The following is a 17,760-nucleotide window of genomic DNA, read 5'->3' as shown; positions in this document are numbered from 1 at the left end:
TATAATTGCTACGTATTCTCATTTTTGTAGTATTATATACATGGCTATAAGTCATCTCGAATCTTTTTTTGAAGGAAATAAAATATAATAATAGTTTTTTCTTCGGCTTACATAAGAAATTATGAGGGGCGAAAACCCCTCAGAGAAGCCATCTAGGATATTTACCTGTTATGAGGTAGGATTAAACTAACCCTTACAGTCTGTTTTTAAAGACTTTCTGAGAGAAGTAACTTGTGATCTTTGTGATCCATTTTCATATTTGCCATGGCTCAATGTCAGGAATTCCTTTATGTTTAACCTAAATTCATAGGTTACATTTTTTTAAGTTTTTAAAATTTATTTATTGAGAGAGAGAGAGAGAGAGAGAGAGAGAGGGAGTGCAAGTGGGGGAGGGGCAGAGAGAGTGAGAGAGAGAATCCCAAGCAGGCTCCGGCCTGTCAGCACAGAACCTGATGTAGGGCTTGAACCCACAAACCTTGGGATCATGACCTGAACTGCAATCAAGAGTCAGATGCTCAATAGACTGAGATACTCAGGCGCCATCATAGGTTACATTTTAATAAGAGTTTCTCTTTTATTCACCTTAGGGGTGTTCGCTCCTTCTTGTTTCAGCTCTTAGTTGTCCCTTCCAACCTCAAAGTCGTGCATGGGAGATGCGCCCACCCCATCTGGTAGGTCCCTGGGGGCCTAGGCCCTGGGTGTGGTAGGCACAAGCCTTCAAGAGAAGGTTCAGTGATTGGTGTGTGTGTGTGTGTGTGTGTGTGTGTGTGTGTGTGTGTGGACTCATACCTGAGGACCAGGAGTTCTGCTCACCAGATGCTTGGCAGCTGGCCAGGAGGGGTCCTGACATTTGGGCGGGTAGGCAGTTTGAGGCCAGTGGGCCTCTGTTGAGGTGTCACCAGGCCACCACAGTACTAGAGTGAGCTCCATAGGACTTTTGGATCTTGGCGGGTTTCCCTTTCAGGGTCATGTGTTCCAGCCCTGGCATCTGCTATGAGATCAGTCAGGGAGGGTGTCAGGACATGCTCCCACCTCCTACTCTTTCCCTCCAGCCCCCTTGGTGTTTTCACACCATTCCCCTCTGGACTTTTATCCTCAATCATGCAAAGCACACAAGACATGGCGACGCTCTGTCTACAGTAGAGCAGGACTGCTTCTTAGAAACACAGGACTAATTTCTTAGAAACTCTCCAGTAGGTGAGAAGAACAGCTTTCATTACGTGTTGGTGAGTCACTCCTTCTCAAGGAAGGAGAGAATAATTTTCCCGGAGAAGCAAAATGACAACAGACACCTCCCCCAAATAGGGCTTTTATATTTTGACTCCCAAGGAAAATGAGCGGAACTGAATAGCATTCCGATTTATTTGTTTATTTATTTATTTATTTATTTATTTATTTATTTATTTAATAGCATTCTGATTTAGTTGTCACAGCACATCATAAGCTTGGTGATGATTATTAAAATCATAAAATGGCCTCCTTCTATTTTCTGGCCACAATAAGAACAATCGTTTTATTCTTTCAAAAATTAATTATTTTCCAAAGCTTGTCATCTTTATTATTTTTCTTGTGTCTTTCCCCAAATCTTCATATCTTTCTTTAAAATCAGGCCCTACTACTACTCAGTGCTCGTGAAGGCTCTGTTTGATGCAAAGTCATATCAGGGTCTTAAGTGACACTTTGGTAGTCACTTGTCCCGTGCAGATTTTAGTTTTGGAATTGTTATAATTGTACTGCTTTGCTAAGGCATGCTCGCTTTGCTCCATGTTATCTGGATAGCCAACCTTTTGGCAAAGCAGCTTCTGGCGAACGCTGAGATAGAGGTAGTGGAACAGTTCACGTCTTAGAGAAACTACCTCCCAGATGCCTGGCCTCTATGCTGCTGCCTTGGGTCAGTTTGATGGCTTTTTAGTTTCTATCCTGGGACTCCACCTGTTTTAGTCCAAATATATATTAGGTGTAAGTTACATTAACTCTGTCTTGAAGATGGCGTAGTCAGACAGAGGTTCATCTGTCTCCCATGACAAGAAGTCTGAGGTTGTTGCCCGGTAGCATTGGTTCAGCTGCTCATCAGCATCACCAGGGTCCTAGCTCTGCCCTTCTTACTTCTGCTACCTTTCATTCTCATATTTTTGGTCTCATGATGCCAAATGGGATCTACAGCTCCACACATGGTACCAGTGATATATGTGCGTGGGGTGGAGGAAGAGCTGAAAGCCCTCAGCACCCTCTTCTCTTGCCTAGAAATCTGAAGCTATACTTCATTGGCCGCATCTTTGGCCACTCCTACCGGCACAGGAGAGTAGGAAAGAGATGAGGTTTTCTGGCCTTGATGGCAGAGAGGAGCACAAGAGAAAAGGGCTGGAAATGGCTGTTTGATCACCTAACCACCAGTGCTGCAAATCACACAAGAAAGAGGCATTCCAAAGTTGTTATTTAGGGTGGTCCCTGTACAGGAGCTTTGCCAACTTGTTGTCGGGGTTTTCCTCAAATTAGGGGAGGTAAGTTCTGTCTTCACTACTGCAGATGAAAATACCAGAAACCCACTTTCCCAGCCTTCCTTGAACTAAGGTGGGAATCTGAGAGGGAGAGGTGGGGTGGGGGAGAAGCCCATGTCCAGTTGTACTTGAAGCCAGTCTTACCCCCATCCCTCTCCAAAACCATTCAGTTGTATGGGTCGGTATACATAGGTCATCACACTTTTTTCCCGAAGACAATTTGGGTTGAGGTTTCTGTCGCTTGAAAGCAAAAGCATCCGAGTTAACACATACTTAGAGTAAAATTCTTCTGGTATAAAATAATAAAACTACTTCACTGGTATAATTTTTGTTTCTAAAAACTTCGTCAGCTTGCTTAGACCAGTTAAAGCCACAAATCCTTGTTCTTTCTTCTTCTCATTACCCCCTCTTCCCACTCCACTGTAGCATGGTGTCTGTGTTGTCTTAAGGATCTTTATTCCATAAGATAAATCATAATGGACATAAATTCCACTTGCAATAAAGCTATTCAAAACTCTTCTTTCCCCATCCCCCATACAACATATATTCCCATGGGAATATATATTCCCATATATTTACATTGTTTCAGAGAATATTTGGAGGTTGTAGTAGCCAGCTTCTAAGACAGCCCCCACTCATCTCACCTCCTGATATTCATACCCTTCCGTGCTTCTGTCTCACATTGAACCAGGTTGGTCTGGTACAGCATATACCCTGATACGTTGCTAGTGGTGATCCACTGATTTGTCCTAAAGATTTTGGCAGTCAGTGCACAAAGAAGGAGACACAATTAGTATGATCCAGAAAGAGACTACTTCAATAGTCCTTAAAAAGAACATTGTGCAATATCATGAACAGATGTTTCAAAAACAATGTTTTCAGTAGAAATAAATTTGCCCCTATTTAGACTTATAGTGTCTAATAATCATATCAGTTATAAGAAATAGAATGTTTTCCTTCAAAAATGGAATAGGCTTAATTCTAGACCCAGCAAAGATGGGTTCAAGTATAAAGAACTCACCAGTATGAAGAAATTAATGAGAGTCGGAGCTCACAATTCAGATTCGTCTTCGATGAGCACTTTTTAAAAAATGGATTTTTTAAAGTTTATTTATTTATTTATTTTGAGAGAGACAGAGAGAAAGGAGGGGCCAGGGGAGGGGCAGAGACAGAGGGGGACAGAAGATCCCAAGTGGGCTTTGTGCTGACAGCAGAGAGCCCAACATGGGGTTTGAACTCATGAACTGTGAGATCATGACCTGAGCTGAAGTTAGATGCTTAACTGACTGAGCCACCCAGGCTCCCTTAAAAACTGAATTTTTAATTAATTGTTTTACATGAGAGTGCATTTAAAAGACTCACTGAGAAGTAGGATCTATGATCATTAAACAGTTGGATTTGGCTTATAAATCCCTGGAAAATAAACCTCCCAAATGTTCTTGAATCTGCTTTCATGTATATATAAGACAGCTAGAAAAATACAACAATATCATGGTGTAAAAAAGACAACTAACTAATCACATCCTGTGTGGATTTCTTAGATCTAAGTCTTTTTAAGGATAATATACATTAGCACATAACTTTGGGGCACTATAATCAGGAGAATGAACCCACAACAATGTGGATAAATTAATTCAGTGTTGTGCTGCAGTTGGCTTGTACCAGCTCCCTTCCCGACTCTGTGATCAGTGACTGCATGCTGGGAGCTGAAATCAGTCAGTTGTTATAACTTCTCCAGCACACTGCTGGATGAATTTCTCAAATAGAGTGTTGAGCAAATGAAGCAAAACAGTATATATGGTGTGATCCATTTATAAATAAACTACAAAAATTGGCCAAACTAATCTACGCTTGTAGCGGCCAGGAGAGAGAAAGGGTGGTGAATGAAAGGGGCATGAGGTGGGCCCTGGAGGTGTTTGTGAGATTTTATTGCTTGATTTGGGTGCTGGGATCATGGATGTATTCACTTTTTGAAAATTCATAAATATGTACCCTTCTGAATTGTACATGTTTCCATATGTACATTATCCTTCAATAAAAAGTTAAAAATAACAAAAAAGTAAGCAAGCCATTAGATTAAAAATGAGTCTTTAAACAAGATAAAGAGTTATAAAACAAAAACAAAAGACAAAGATGTATAATAGAAGGCAACAAAATCTGCAAAAAGCAAAACTCTTCTGTAGGAATTGGGTGTCCTGGTATTTGACACATTATATGTGTCATTGCATAGGCGTGGAATCAATGAACCAATGGACAGTTCTCTTGAACCAATGGACATTTCTCTTAAAATCCTCCTCCAGTCAACTCTGCAAATACATTATTTCAAACATTGTTATAGAAACTCTTTTTTAATTAAAAAAAATTTTTTTTGATGTTTATTTATTTTTGAAAGAGAGAGGCAGGCAGAGCATAGGCAGGAGAGGGTCAGAGAGAGAGGGAGACACAGAATCCAAAGTGGGCTTCAGGCTCTGAGCTGTCAGCACAGAGCCTGACGTGGGGCTCGAACTCATGAGCTGTGAGATCATGACCTGAGCCGAAGTCAGACGCTTAACTGACTGAGCCACCCAGGAGCCCCATTAATTGTTTTTATCAACATAAAAATGTTTCCTAGTTAAGTATTTAAAAAGTATCAATTCTTGGGATGCCTGGGTGGCTCAGTCAGTTAAGTGTCCGACTTTGGCTCATGTCATGATCTCATGGTCTGTGAGTTTGAGCCCCACATCGGGCTGTGTGCTGAGAGCTCAGAGCCTGGACCCTGCTTCCATTTCTGTGTCTCCCTCTCTCTCTGCCCCTCCCTGCTCAAGCTCTGTCTCTCCTTCAAAAATCAATAAACATTAAAAAAAATTTTTTTTAAAGTATCAATTCTCTTTGTGCATACATTTTTTTTTGCAATCATACTTAACTTTGCAGCAAATAACATGAGACAGGCAACAGGAATGATGAGATATCTGGAAATAATTTTATACAATGCATCAAGGAATGAAAGAGAAATTCCCTATTTACAAGTGAAAAAGGCTCAAAGAGCCTCTTCTTGTAGATTTACTTAGTCCATAGTGATACTTCTGCAAGTGACTGCTTATAGTGGGTGTTGCTGACGGGCAGATTCGACTTTTTATTTCCACCAAGCATCTCTTATTTGGTTCTATGAAAGTTTGATAATTCAGTTCCATTGCAAGAGTAGCTTTTGTGGTTTACTTGCAGAAAACCCTCTAGAATTCATCTGTTAACATCGGTAGCAGCTCTTCTATTATTAGACAAACAAAACAAAATAAAACTTTTTTATTTATGCCATAAAGTATCATGTAATAGCATATTATACAATATGATAAAATATATTCTTTTTCATCTATTTCTCTAAACTTCCTAAGATCTTACTACAATGAAAAAGGTGGTATCAGTAAGGAGTGGGTTGGACTCTATTAAATATCTTCAGGAAACCCTCTGTAAATGTTTCTTTCAACTAAGCTTCTGATAAATACTTGGATAGCAGCTCATGTCTATTGCTCTTTATTTGGATACCATAGGATTTTTTTTTTTTTACAATTGTAACTACTTATTAAGGACTTTTAAGTGGATAACTAAAAGGAGTTAATAGCTGAAAATATCTTTGAGGGCATCTGAACCTACTCACTTATTTATTTATTTTATTGAAGTATAAATAGACATAAAAATCCGATTAGATTCAGGTGTACATCACAGTGAGTCAATATTTTTATACATTACAAAATGATCCCCATATTTAGTCGTTATGATCTATTGCTATATGAAATTATTTTAATATTTTTTACTATATTCCCTATGCTGTACATTACATACCTAAGATTTATTTACAGTTGACCCTTGAAAAACACAGGTATGAACTACAGAAGTCCATGTTTACATGGATTTAAAAATAAACACAGGGGGCGCCTGGGTGGCTCAGTCGTTGAACATCCGACTTCGGCTCAGGTCATGATCTCGCGGTCTGTGAGTTCGAGCCCCGCGTCAGGCTCTGTGCGGACAGCTCAGAGCCTGGAGCCTGTTTCGGATTCTGTGTCTCCCTCTCTCTCTGACCTTCCCCCGTTCATGCTCTGTCTCTCTCTGTCTCAAAAATGAATAAATGTTAAAAAAAAAAATTAAAAATAAATAAATAAATAAACACAGCATGGAACTCTAAATGTATTTTCTGTTCCTTATGATTTTCTTAATAAGGTTTTCTTTTCTTTAGCTTACTTTATTGTAAGAATAGAATATATAGGGGCACTTAGGTGGCTCAGTTGATTAAACGGCTGACTCTTGATTTCGGCTCAGGTCATGATCTTGTGGTTCATGAGGCTGAGCCCTGCTTTGGGCTCTGCGCTGATTTGCTTAGGATTCTGTCTCCTTCTCTCTGTCTCTCCCTTGCTCTCTCTCTCTCTCTCTCTCTCTCTCTCAAAATAAATAAATAAACATTAAAACAAATGATAGAGTATATAATACATGTAACACATACAAAAATATGTGTTTTTTAATGCTTATTTACTTTTGAGAGAGAGAGAGAGAGAGCGAGTGGGGGAGGGACAGAGAGAGACAGAGACACAGAATCCGAAGCAGGCTCCGGGCTCGGACACTTAACCGACGGAGCCACCCAGGCACCCCTACAAAATATGTGTTAATCAACTGTTTATGTTATCAGTAAGCCTGGTTAGCAGTAGGCTGTGAGTAGTTAAGTTTTGGGGGACTCAAAAGTTACAAGCAGATTTCTGATTGCATGGAGGGGTCAGAGCTCCTTACTCCCACATTGTTCAAAGGTCCACTATGTTTTATAAGTAGAGGTTTATAGCTCTTAGCCCCATTCACTTATGTCCCCAGCCCCTCTACCCTCTGGCAGCCCCCAGTTTGCTTCCTGTGTCTCTGAGTCTGTTTCTGTTGTGTTTTGTTTGTTCATCTGTTTTGTTTCTATTAGATTCCACATATAAGTGGAATCATATGGCATTTGTCTTTCTCTGTCTGACTTATTTCACTTATCATGATGCCCTCTAGGTTCATCTATGCTGTTGCAAATGACAAGATCTCATTCTTTTTTATGGCTGAGTAGGAAGCCATCTGATTTAACACTGAGAAACACTGGAGGTCAGATTGGCATCTAACTGGGAATGTTAAAGCGCATGACAAAGCTCAAAATCTTATCTTAATAGGAAAGTGGCCCCTAAGTGCTGTGATAATAAAGCTAAATTCATGTACTCTCCATTTGAGAGTTCCAATATTTTCTCTATTGCTTGACTGATTTAAGTGATATGTGAGGAATATACAATACAAAAACAACCCTTTATTAGGCAAGATTTAATTTCTTTCTAGGCTCACTATCCGTAAAGTGGAGATAATAATGAAAGCAAAGAAAAATTATGAGCTTAAATTAAAATATATCAGTAATGTGTGTTTGTATCTTGCAAGAGAGAGACTATCACCTCAAGGAAATGTCATTGTATTTTCATTGCTCCTGACTGGCATTTATTTGAATTTCATTCAGTTAAAAAATGTGTACAGAGTCTCTACTCTATTAAGCCTTCACATACTAAGGAGGGTATAAGAATAGTTGAGGTATAATTCCTGTGGCCAATAAGTTTCCAACAATTTGTGGGAGACAAGTGCACACATGAGAAATGAACATATATGCCATACAATGGGTCTCCTGGAACAAGTGTACTATTGGAATTTAGCTGGTACAGGCGTACCTCAGAGGTATTGTGGGTTTGGTTCCAGGCAACTGCAATAAATTGAATATCACAATAAAGCAAGTAAAATGAACTTTTTGGTTTTCCAGGGCATATAAAAGTTGTTTACGCTATACCATAGTCTATTAAGTGTACAATAGCATTATATCTAAAAGGTAATAATGTACTTACCTTAATTTAAAAAAATAATTTATTGCTAAAAAATGCCAACCATCATCTGAGCTTTCAAGGAGCCCTAATCTTTTTGCTGGTGAATGATGGTTGATGGCTGCTGACTGATTAGGGTGGTGGTGGCTGAAATCTGGGGTGGCAATTTCTTAAAATAAGACAATGATAAAGTTTTCCATATCAATTGAGTCATCTTTTCATGAACAATTTCTCTGTAGCATGTGACACTGTTTGATAGCATTTCACCCACAGGAGAACTTTCAAAATTGGATTCAATCCTCTCACACCCTGCTGCTGCTGCTTTATCAACCAAGCTTATATAATATTCTATATCCTTTGTTGTCATTTCAATAATATTAGCAGTATCTTCACCAGGAATAGATTCCATTTCAAGAAATCACTTTCTTTGCTCATCTGTAAGAAGCAACTCCTCATCTGTTAAAATTTTATCCTGAAATTGTAGCAATTCAATCACATCTCCAGGTTCCACTCCTGATTTTAATTTTCTTGCTATTTTCACCACATTAGCAGCTATTTCCTCCACTGAAGTCTTCAACCCCTCAACGTTATCCGTGAAGGTTGGAATAAACTTTTTCCAAACACCTGTTAATATTGGTATTTTGACCTCTTCCCATGAATCATAAATGTTCTTAATGTGATATAGAGTGATGAATTCTTTCCTGAAGGTTTTCAATTTATTTTGCCTAGATCCATCAAAAGAGTCACTGTCTTTGGCAGCTATAGCCTTATGGAATGAATTTCTTAAATAGTAAGACCTGAAAGTTGAAATTACTTCTTTTATTTTTTATTTTTTTTTGAGAGAGAGAGAGAGATGGAGAATGAGAGGGGGAGGGGCAGAGAGAGAGGGAGACAGAATCCCAGGCAGGCTTCCTGCAATCAGCGCAGAGCCCAATGCGGGGCTTGAACTCACAGACAGTGAGATCATGACCTGAGCTGAAACCAAGAGTCAGATGCTTAACTGACTGAGCCACCCAGGCACTGCAAAATCTTGATCCATGTGCTGCAGAATGGAGGTTGTGTTAGCAGGTATGAAAACAACATGAATCTCATCCATTTCCACCAGAGCTCTTGGGTGACCAGGTGCATTGTCAATGAGCAGGAATATTTTGAAAGGAATCTTTTTTTCTGAGTAGTAAGTCTCAACAGCTTAGAATATACAATAAACCATGTTGTAAACAGATGGACTGCCATCTGGACTTTGTTGTTCCATTTATAGAGCACAGGCAGAATAGATTTTAGCATAATTCTCAAGCCCCTAGGATTCCTAGAACGGCCAATAAGCAGAGGCTTCAGCTTAAAGTCACCAGCTGTTATTTGCCCCTAACAAGAGAGTCAACCTGTCCTTTGAATCTTTGAAGTCAGGCATTGACTTCTCCTCTGTAGCTATGACAATCCTAGATGACCTTTCCTTCCAGTAGAAGGCTGTTTCATCTACACTGGAAATCTGTTGGTTGGTGTAGCCACCTTCATGGATTATCTCAGCTGGACCTTCTGGAGAACTTGCTGTAGCTTCTCCATCAGCACTTGCTGCTTCATCTTGAACTTTGATGTTATGGAGACGGCGTCTTTCCTTAAACCTCATGAACCAACCTTTCCTAGCTTCAAACTTTTCTTCTGCAGCTTCTTGTCTCAGCCTTCATAGAAATGGAGAGAATTAGGGCCATGCTCTGGATTAGGCTTTTGTTTAAGGGAATGTTGTGGCTGGTTTGATCTTCTATTCAAACCACTCAAACTTTCTCCATATCAGCGATAAGGCTGATTTGCTTTCTTAGCATTCATGTGCCCACTGGCACAGCCCCTTTAATTTCTTTCAAGAACTTTTCCTTTGCACTGAAAACCTGACTAACTGGTACAAAAGCTTTCCACCTATCTTGGCTTTTGACATGTTTTCCTTGCCAAGCTTAATTATTTTTAGCTTTTGCTTTAAAGTGAGAGGTATACAACTCCTTCTTTTACTTGAACACTGAGAAGGCTTTAAAGAGTTACTAATTGGCCTAACTTCAATATTGTTGTCTCTTGGGGAATAGGGTGGTTTGGAGAGAGAGAGAGAGAGAGAGAGAGAGAGAGAGAGAGAGATGGGGGAACAGGCAGTTGGCAGAGCAGTCGGAACACATACAACATTTATCAGTTAAGTTCACTGTTTTATATGGGTGTGGTCCCTGGCATCCCCAAAACAATTACAACAGTAACATCAAAGATCACTGATCACAGATCACCATAACACAGATAATAATGATGAAAAAGTTTGAAATATTGTGCGAATTACCAAAATGTGACACAGAGACGCGAAGTGAGCAAATGCTGTTGGAAAAATGGCTCTGATAGTCTTGCTTGACAGAGGGTTGCCACAAACCTTCAATTAGTAAAAACAAAACTAACAAAACAAACAAACACACAAAACCCGGTTTCTGTGAAATGCAGTAAAATGAAGCACAAGCAAACAAGGTATACCTGTACCATAAAAAGATGAGGAAGAGGCTCCTGGTCAGATATTTTTGGAAACACTGCACTGATTAAGTTAAAATTAACTAGATGCTTACATCAAGGATTTTCATAACATATAACATGCTAATGTTAATCATGAATTTCCAAGAAGGAGAGAGGGAATGTTGTATACCAGACTTTTGTATCTTAGAAACCTTTGGTCAGAGAACATCTTGGTGGAAAATGTACATTGATAAATGTCACAACTCAGGCTACAGAAGCAAAATGCAGAGAAGATAACATAGAATTTGGATTTAGAAGACCTCTGTTGAAATACTGGCTTTTCTGCTTTCTAGCTTTCTGAATTTGAAAAACATTATTGCTGGGATTTAGTAAAAGAATAAAGCTATTTTTGGTTTTATTTTTTCAGTGGTGCATTGGAGCTGGCTCAAAAGTTTTCAAGAATTTTTTACCTAGTTACTCAACATAGACATAATTAAAAGTAGTATATATGATATGTGTGTAGATAAACTTAAATTAAATAAATGATATGATTATAAAATGTATATAAAATTATAAAAGGTAATAAATATTCAAAACTCATCACTTTCTGGTTATTTTATTATATCTATTATATTTTACTATTTATTATATTTACATTTATTACCATATTAATGCAATGAAAATCCTATATAATTATGTGCTTCTGTACATCTCTTCCCAGCTCCATGTTCACTGATATCACAGCTTGAAATTAGCCAGGGTGGGCTATTTATATCATGGAAAGATACAAATGCTACAAATCGGCCCCCTTTTCTCTCTAGTTGTTAGACAATGGCCAGCCCACCACTAGTTTAGTGACAATTAAATACGATATTGTGTCTTAACCTCCTTAAAAAATGCCTTAGTTGTGGGATAACTGGAAATAGTGTAACAGGATGCTGTGAGGTACCTCGGTATACAGTATAGGGTTCGTGGAAAACAGCTAAATTAAGGCCCTGTTGAGAATAAAATTATAAACTTTCAAAGTCAGCTTGGAAAAGAACCAGATTTTGACTGAGATGCCAGCTCTGCATGAGGTGTTAAAGAGGCTCTGACCCAGGAGGGTGCCTGGGAATTAGGGGAGAGCACCTTTTGTGAGGAGAGAAGAGCTCTTAAAGAAAAGCTATCTGTCCCTCTTACCACTCTCTGGGGCAAGAAGATACTTGGTCAATAGACACCTTTGGTGGACTTGCAAATTTTGTGCGTGTAGAAAGAAGGTGCTGTTGCTGTCTGTACTAATTTCCTATTGCTGCTGTTACAAATTAAGACACAAACTCTGTGTCTTAAAGCAATACAAATTTATCATCTTACGGTTTTGGAGGTCAGAAGTCCAAATGGATCTTTGAGACTAAAATCAAGAGTTCAACAGAACTATATTCCTTCTTGAGAATTTAGAGGAGAATTCATTTCCTTACCTTTCTCCTTACCATTCCTTACCTCTCCAGAATGTAGAAACTGTCTACTTGCCTTGAGTTCTGCTCTTTCTTTCATCCTCAGAGTGTGTAACTCCAGCTCCTGCTTTCATTGTCATACATGATCTCACAGCTTTGACCCTTTTGCCTCCATCTTATAGGAGTCCTTGTGATTCACTGTATCTACTCCGATAATTCAGGATAAACTTCTCATCTTAAAATCTTTAACTTAATCACATCTACTAAGTCCCCTTTGCCGTGAAGACTGACATATTCACAGATTCTGAAGGTAAAGATGTGAACATCCTTTGGGGATGCATTATTCTCTCTACAACAAAATTATACTATGAAGTGGATGTTCTCTTAGCTACCAGTCTTGTCTACTTGTTCATGTGGTCCCAGAATTGCAGAAAGGGCAGCATGGTCAGGCAGAGATTACCCTTTCAAATTCCTAGTTCTCAAACAATGCAGATTACAGAGCCTACCTGCTCCAGCAGCTCCAGATTGGGGGTAATAAGGAATGAATGAGACCAAACTGTAGGTTCACTGGAACCAACACATGTGAGGCAATGTAGTTCAAATGCTAGAGGAATGTGGCATGGGGGTGCTGGTAGGGATAGCTTGAAAATGTAGCTGATTCTTGCAAGGGCCCATTGATTCTATGGGATTGCATACCATGTCAGCAAGCTTTTGTTGGGCTTCCACTGATCCACAAAAGTCTGGAGATAATAAGCCAGGTCAGTGGTGATTATCAACAGAATGAGAACCCCTAACAACCACTGACATAAAGTTGTTTATGACCCATAAAGAGAAGCATAGTCAATCCAAGAATCAAATGACCATGAAAGGAAAAGGCTTTTCCCACTCCCCTCCCCAAAACCAGAGTAATACGTGTGAGAAAGAAAGGAGTATGAAAAAGTAGATCATTTTATACTCCTTCTCACTCTACTCCAAATTCGATCCTCCATAGGTGAGGTGAAGGAGGAGGGGATTTGCAGTCAGATTGACTTAGATATGGGATTAAAGCTTAAAAATGATCAGTACTGTCTTAGTAACTAAAATGCAATAGCCAGTACTAAACAGAAAGTGAAAAGTTGTAGAAGCAGGGGTGCCTGTGTGGCTCAGTTGGTTAAGTGTCCGACTTCAGTTTAGGTCATGATCTCACAGTTCAGTTCCTTCCTGAGGGAAGGACCCTTCCTCCCCCCCATTAGGTTCTGTGCTGACAGCTCAGAGCCTGGAGCCTGCTTCAGATTCTGTGTCTCCGTCTCTCTCTGCCCCTCCCCCACTCATGCTCTGTCTTCCTCTCTCTCAAAGAATAAATAAACATTAAAGAAAAGTTATAGAGGCCGACTGGGATCTCATAAATAGAGTTTGGTATTTGGCAGAAGTCGAGGGGTAGGCAGAGCACAGTTGCTGTCAGTTGTTTGAAAAATAACATCTTAAACATATACCCCAATGTGGTGAGATTCCTCAATTAAACTGGTCACGGAAGAAGTCATTGTTATTGCTGTCCTCAACTGCCAGTGGGGTCATGTAGCTAGTAGACGCCGCTCAGAGTGGAGAAGCAATAAACAGACCGAAAAGCAGAGCAGTATCTGGGGAAATAGCACTGAAAGGAAGAGGCCCAGGGGAATGGGCAGGATTTGGTTGGACAGAGCATTTATCTGCTTTTACTCTCCTAAAATATGAAACATTTGAAAGGATAGAGGAAAATATGAAAAATTTTTGAACTGAGAAAATGAAATGGGTTAGTGTTAGAACTGGGCTAATTGTCCCACAGCCTAGGACTCATACAAGGAACAGCCTTCCAAACGTTCTGTGACCGATGACAGCTGGGCTGTTCACCCTGGTACTAACTGATGCATCTTGGCACCACGTGAACCATTAGGCTGTTGATAGTGAGCAGGCTGAGCTCATGCATTCTCATCACTCATGCAACAACCTGTCACAGTGTAGGGATGAACAGATAGTGTGCACAAGAAAATGGCCTTTTTTCTTTCCTAAGATGTGTATTCCAGCCGGAAATGCCAAAATTGAGACTAAGGAATAGCTATGGTTCATAAAGAAAAATAAATGAGTCCTGAAAAAGTCATACTTTAATATTTTACCGGTAGTAGTCTATTTTTCTAAATCGGCTCTGCATAGTATAACTCATCTCAGAGTAAATGACAGGGTGGAGAGATAAGCGGATGTCCCCTCTGCAGTACCTTCGCCAGGACGTGGAGGTTTGGTCGGCAGTTTCCTCCTTGTGAGTCCAGGCAGGAATATTCCCTCTACAAACAGGAGACATTTTGAAGCATTTTGATCAATTTCAGTATCTGACCAACTGAAATAGCACTTTGGTGAACTGATGGTATGTAAACGGTGGCCGGGAAGAACCCTCAAGAGTGGCAAGGGGCTCTCACGTTGCTCTAGGGTCATGTGTTGCCCAGAGAAACTCGGGCAATCAGGATGCTGGCCTCTGTAAGCAGTGGAGGATTGTATCATTCAGCTGGTCATGACTGTTACTGGATGGTTTTCAAATTTCAGACACTTCAAAATGGTAAGACAAGGAATTTTAGAATTTACATTTCACATTCTTTTCCTTGGGAAGATGAGGGTAAAATTATAAAAATTAGAGAACACAAATCACTATTTTCGTACTGACAAAAAATCCTACTAGCTAAAAATCTCTCATATATGGGGGTGCCTGCGTCTCTCAGGTGGTTAAGCATTGGAATTTGGATTTCCGCTCAGGTCACGATCTCACAGTTCATGAGAACGAACCCTATGCTGGGCTCTGCACTGACAGATCTCTGTTTGGAATCTCTCTCTGCCACTTCCCTGTTCTCTCTCTCAAAATATATAAATAAACTTTAATAAAGTAAAATAAAATTCTCTCATATATGACATTTAACACTAATTTAACAATGCATTTTTAATAAATTCCAGGTCTTAAATTTCCAGCCATCTGTTGTTCATTTCTACCTCCAAAGTCTACAGACACATCAGACTAAAAAATGTATCTAGAATTAAACTAGCTCCCTTCTCAAGACGACTCTTGGCTTTTTATGTTCTGTAGTTCAACTAGAATTAGTCTCTCCTCTCTCTCTCCCCCATGTCTTTCTCTCTCTCCCTCTCTTTCTCTTTCTATGATACACACACATGCACATACATGTACACACCTATTCAAACTCATGCACACACACCAAGGTAGGTTAAATGATGTAATTTCAATAGCTGACCCCAGAATTTATCTTAGGACTGAAACTGTTTCTGTTTATGTTAATGTAATGATAGGCTTCCTCATGTCTGGGGAAGATTGTTCTTCAAGGGAATGATTCACAAGACCATGAAACGGAAAAGAACTAAACTTCTCTGCATACAAAGTGGAAAGAATTTGGAAATAGTGTATATCAGAGAAGATAGGAAAGTCAAGGAACGCAGCAAAACTTTTATCTTTGGAGAAAGTTGGTGAGAAGTTTCTGGTGGTGTGAGTGGTGACTATTAAGAACAGGGATTTTAAAAGTAAGATCATGTTTCTCATATAAATATATCAGTTTATATGAAACATTTTATTTTACTTCTTTTTAAAATTGTATGTTATTGTGGAGAGAATATTTAACATGACATTTACCTTCTTAACAAATTTTTAATTGCACAGTAGGTTATTGTTGACTGTAAGTACAAAGTTGTACAGCAGATCTCTAAAGCAAGATTGAAGCTTTATGCCCACTGATTAGTAACTCTCCACATCCCCTTCCCCCCAGTTCCTGCCAACCACCATTCTGCTCTTTGAATTTATGAATTTGACTATTTTAAATATCTCATGTAAATGGATCATGCAGTGTTTGTCTTTCCGTGATGGGCTTATTTCACTTAGCATAATATCCTCAAGATTTATCCATGTTATCATATATCATAGAACTTTCTTTTTTTTTTTAATTTTTTTTTAACATTTATTTATTTTTGAGACAGAGAGAGACAGAGCATGAACGGGGGAGGGGCAGAGAGAGAGGGAGACACAGAATCGGAAACAGGCTCCAGGCTCTGAGCTGTCAGCACAGAGCCCGACGCGGGGCTCGAACTCACGGACCGTGAAATCATGACCTGAGCCGAAGTCGGCCGCTTAACTGACTGAGCCACCCAGGCGCCCCAGAACTTTCTTTTTAAATGCTGAATAGTATTTATTTATGTTTTTTTTTGTGTGTGTGTGGTTCGATACAAATTTTAGGATTGTTTTTTTCTCTTTTGTAAAAACATATTGGGATTTTGATAAGGATTGTACTGTATCTGTGGATTGCTTAAGTAGTATGGGCATTTTAACAATATTACATCTTCCAGTCCTTGAACATGGAATGTCTTTTCATTTATTTATGACTTGTTTAATTTCTTTCATTAATGTTTTGTAGTTTTCAGTATACAAGCCTTTCATCTCTTTAAGTTTATTCCTACATATTTTATTCCTTTTTACTGCTATTGTGAATAAGATTGTGTTCCTAATTTTTATTTTTTTATTTTTTAGTTAGTTTGGTGTTAGTGTTTAGAAACTCAGCTGGATTTTTTAATGTTGATTTTGTATCATGCACCTTTACTGAATTAATTTATTCTAACATTTTTTTTTAAATGGAGACTTGAGAGTTTTCTATATATGAGATCGTGTCATCTGTAGACAGGGACAATTTTACTTCCTTTTCAGTTTATGCATTTCTTCCTTCCTTCCATCCTTCCGTCCTTCCTTCCTTCCCTGCCTGCCTGCCTGCCTATTTGCTCTGGCTAGGACTTCCTGTACAGCTGCGAATGGGCACCGTTGTCTTGTTCCTGATCTTAGAGGAAAAGCTTTCAATTTTTCTCCATTGACATGATGTTATCTGTGGGTTTGTCATATATGGCCTTAATTATGTTTGAGTACAATCCTTTTATATCTAGTTTGTTGAGCATTTTTACCATGAAAGGGTGTTGAATTTTGTCAAATTCTTTTTCTGAATCTATTGAGATAATCACATAGATTTTATCCTTCATTCTGTTAATGTAATGTGTTATATTAATTGATTTTTGTATACTGAATCATCCTTGCATTCCAGGGATGAATCAGACTTGGTCATGGTGTCTGACCTTTTAATGTACTGTTAAATTCAGTTTGCTAATATTTTGTTGAGGGTTTTAGCATATGTGTTCATTAGGGATATTGGACTGTAGTTCCCTTATTTTTGTGATGTCTATGTGTGGCTTTGGTATAGGATAATGATGGTCACATCAAATAAGTTTGGAACTATTCCTTCTCGCCAATATTTTGGAAGAGTTTGAGAATGATTAGCATTAATTTTTCTTTAAACTTTGGTAGAATTTGCCAGTGAAGTGTTCTAGTCCCAAGCTTTTCTTTCTTGGGAGGATTTTCAGTACTGAGTCAATCTCCACGCTGGTTATAGATCTGCTCAGATCTATATTTCTGTTTCCTCAGATATAAATTAATATGTTACATACTTCTACATATTTACCTATTTCTTACAGTTTGTTAGCGTA

General features: G+C 38.9%; 1 pseudogene; it reads right to left on the bottom strand.

Moving 5' to 3' along the window:
* Window positions 1–8,426: 8,426 nt before the first annotated feature.
* On the bottom strand, window positions 8,427–17,342 carry LOC109262179 (tigger transposable element-derived protein 1-like; annotated as a pseudogene).
* Between the last annotated feature and the right edge of the window lie 418 nt (window positions 17,343–17,760).

Source organism: Panthera pardus, unplaced genomic scaffold, assembly GCF_024362965.1.
Source record: "Panthera pardus isolate Hobbes unplaced genomic scaffold, ASM2436296v1 HiC_scaffold_13, whole genome shotgun sequence".
Lineage (NCBI taxonomy): Eukaryota > Metazoa > Chordata > Mammalia > Carnivora > Felidae > Panthera > Panthera pardus.
Note: the sequence above shows the minus strand (reverse complement) of the source record. Positions and strands in the feature narration are given on the sequence as shown.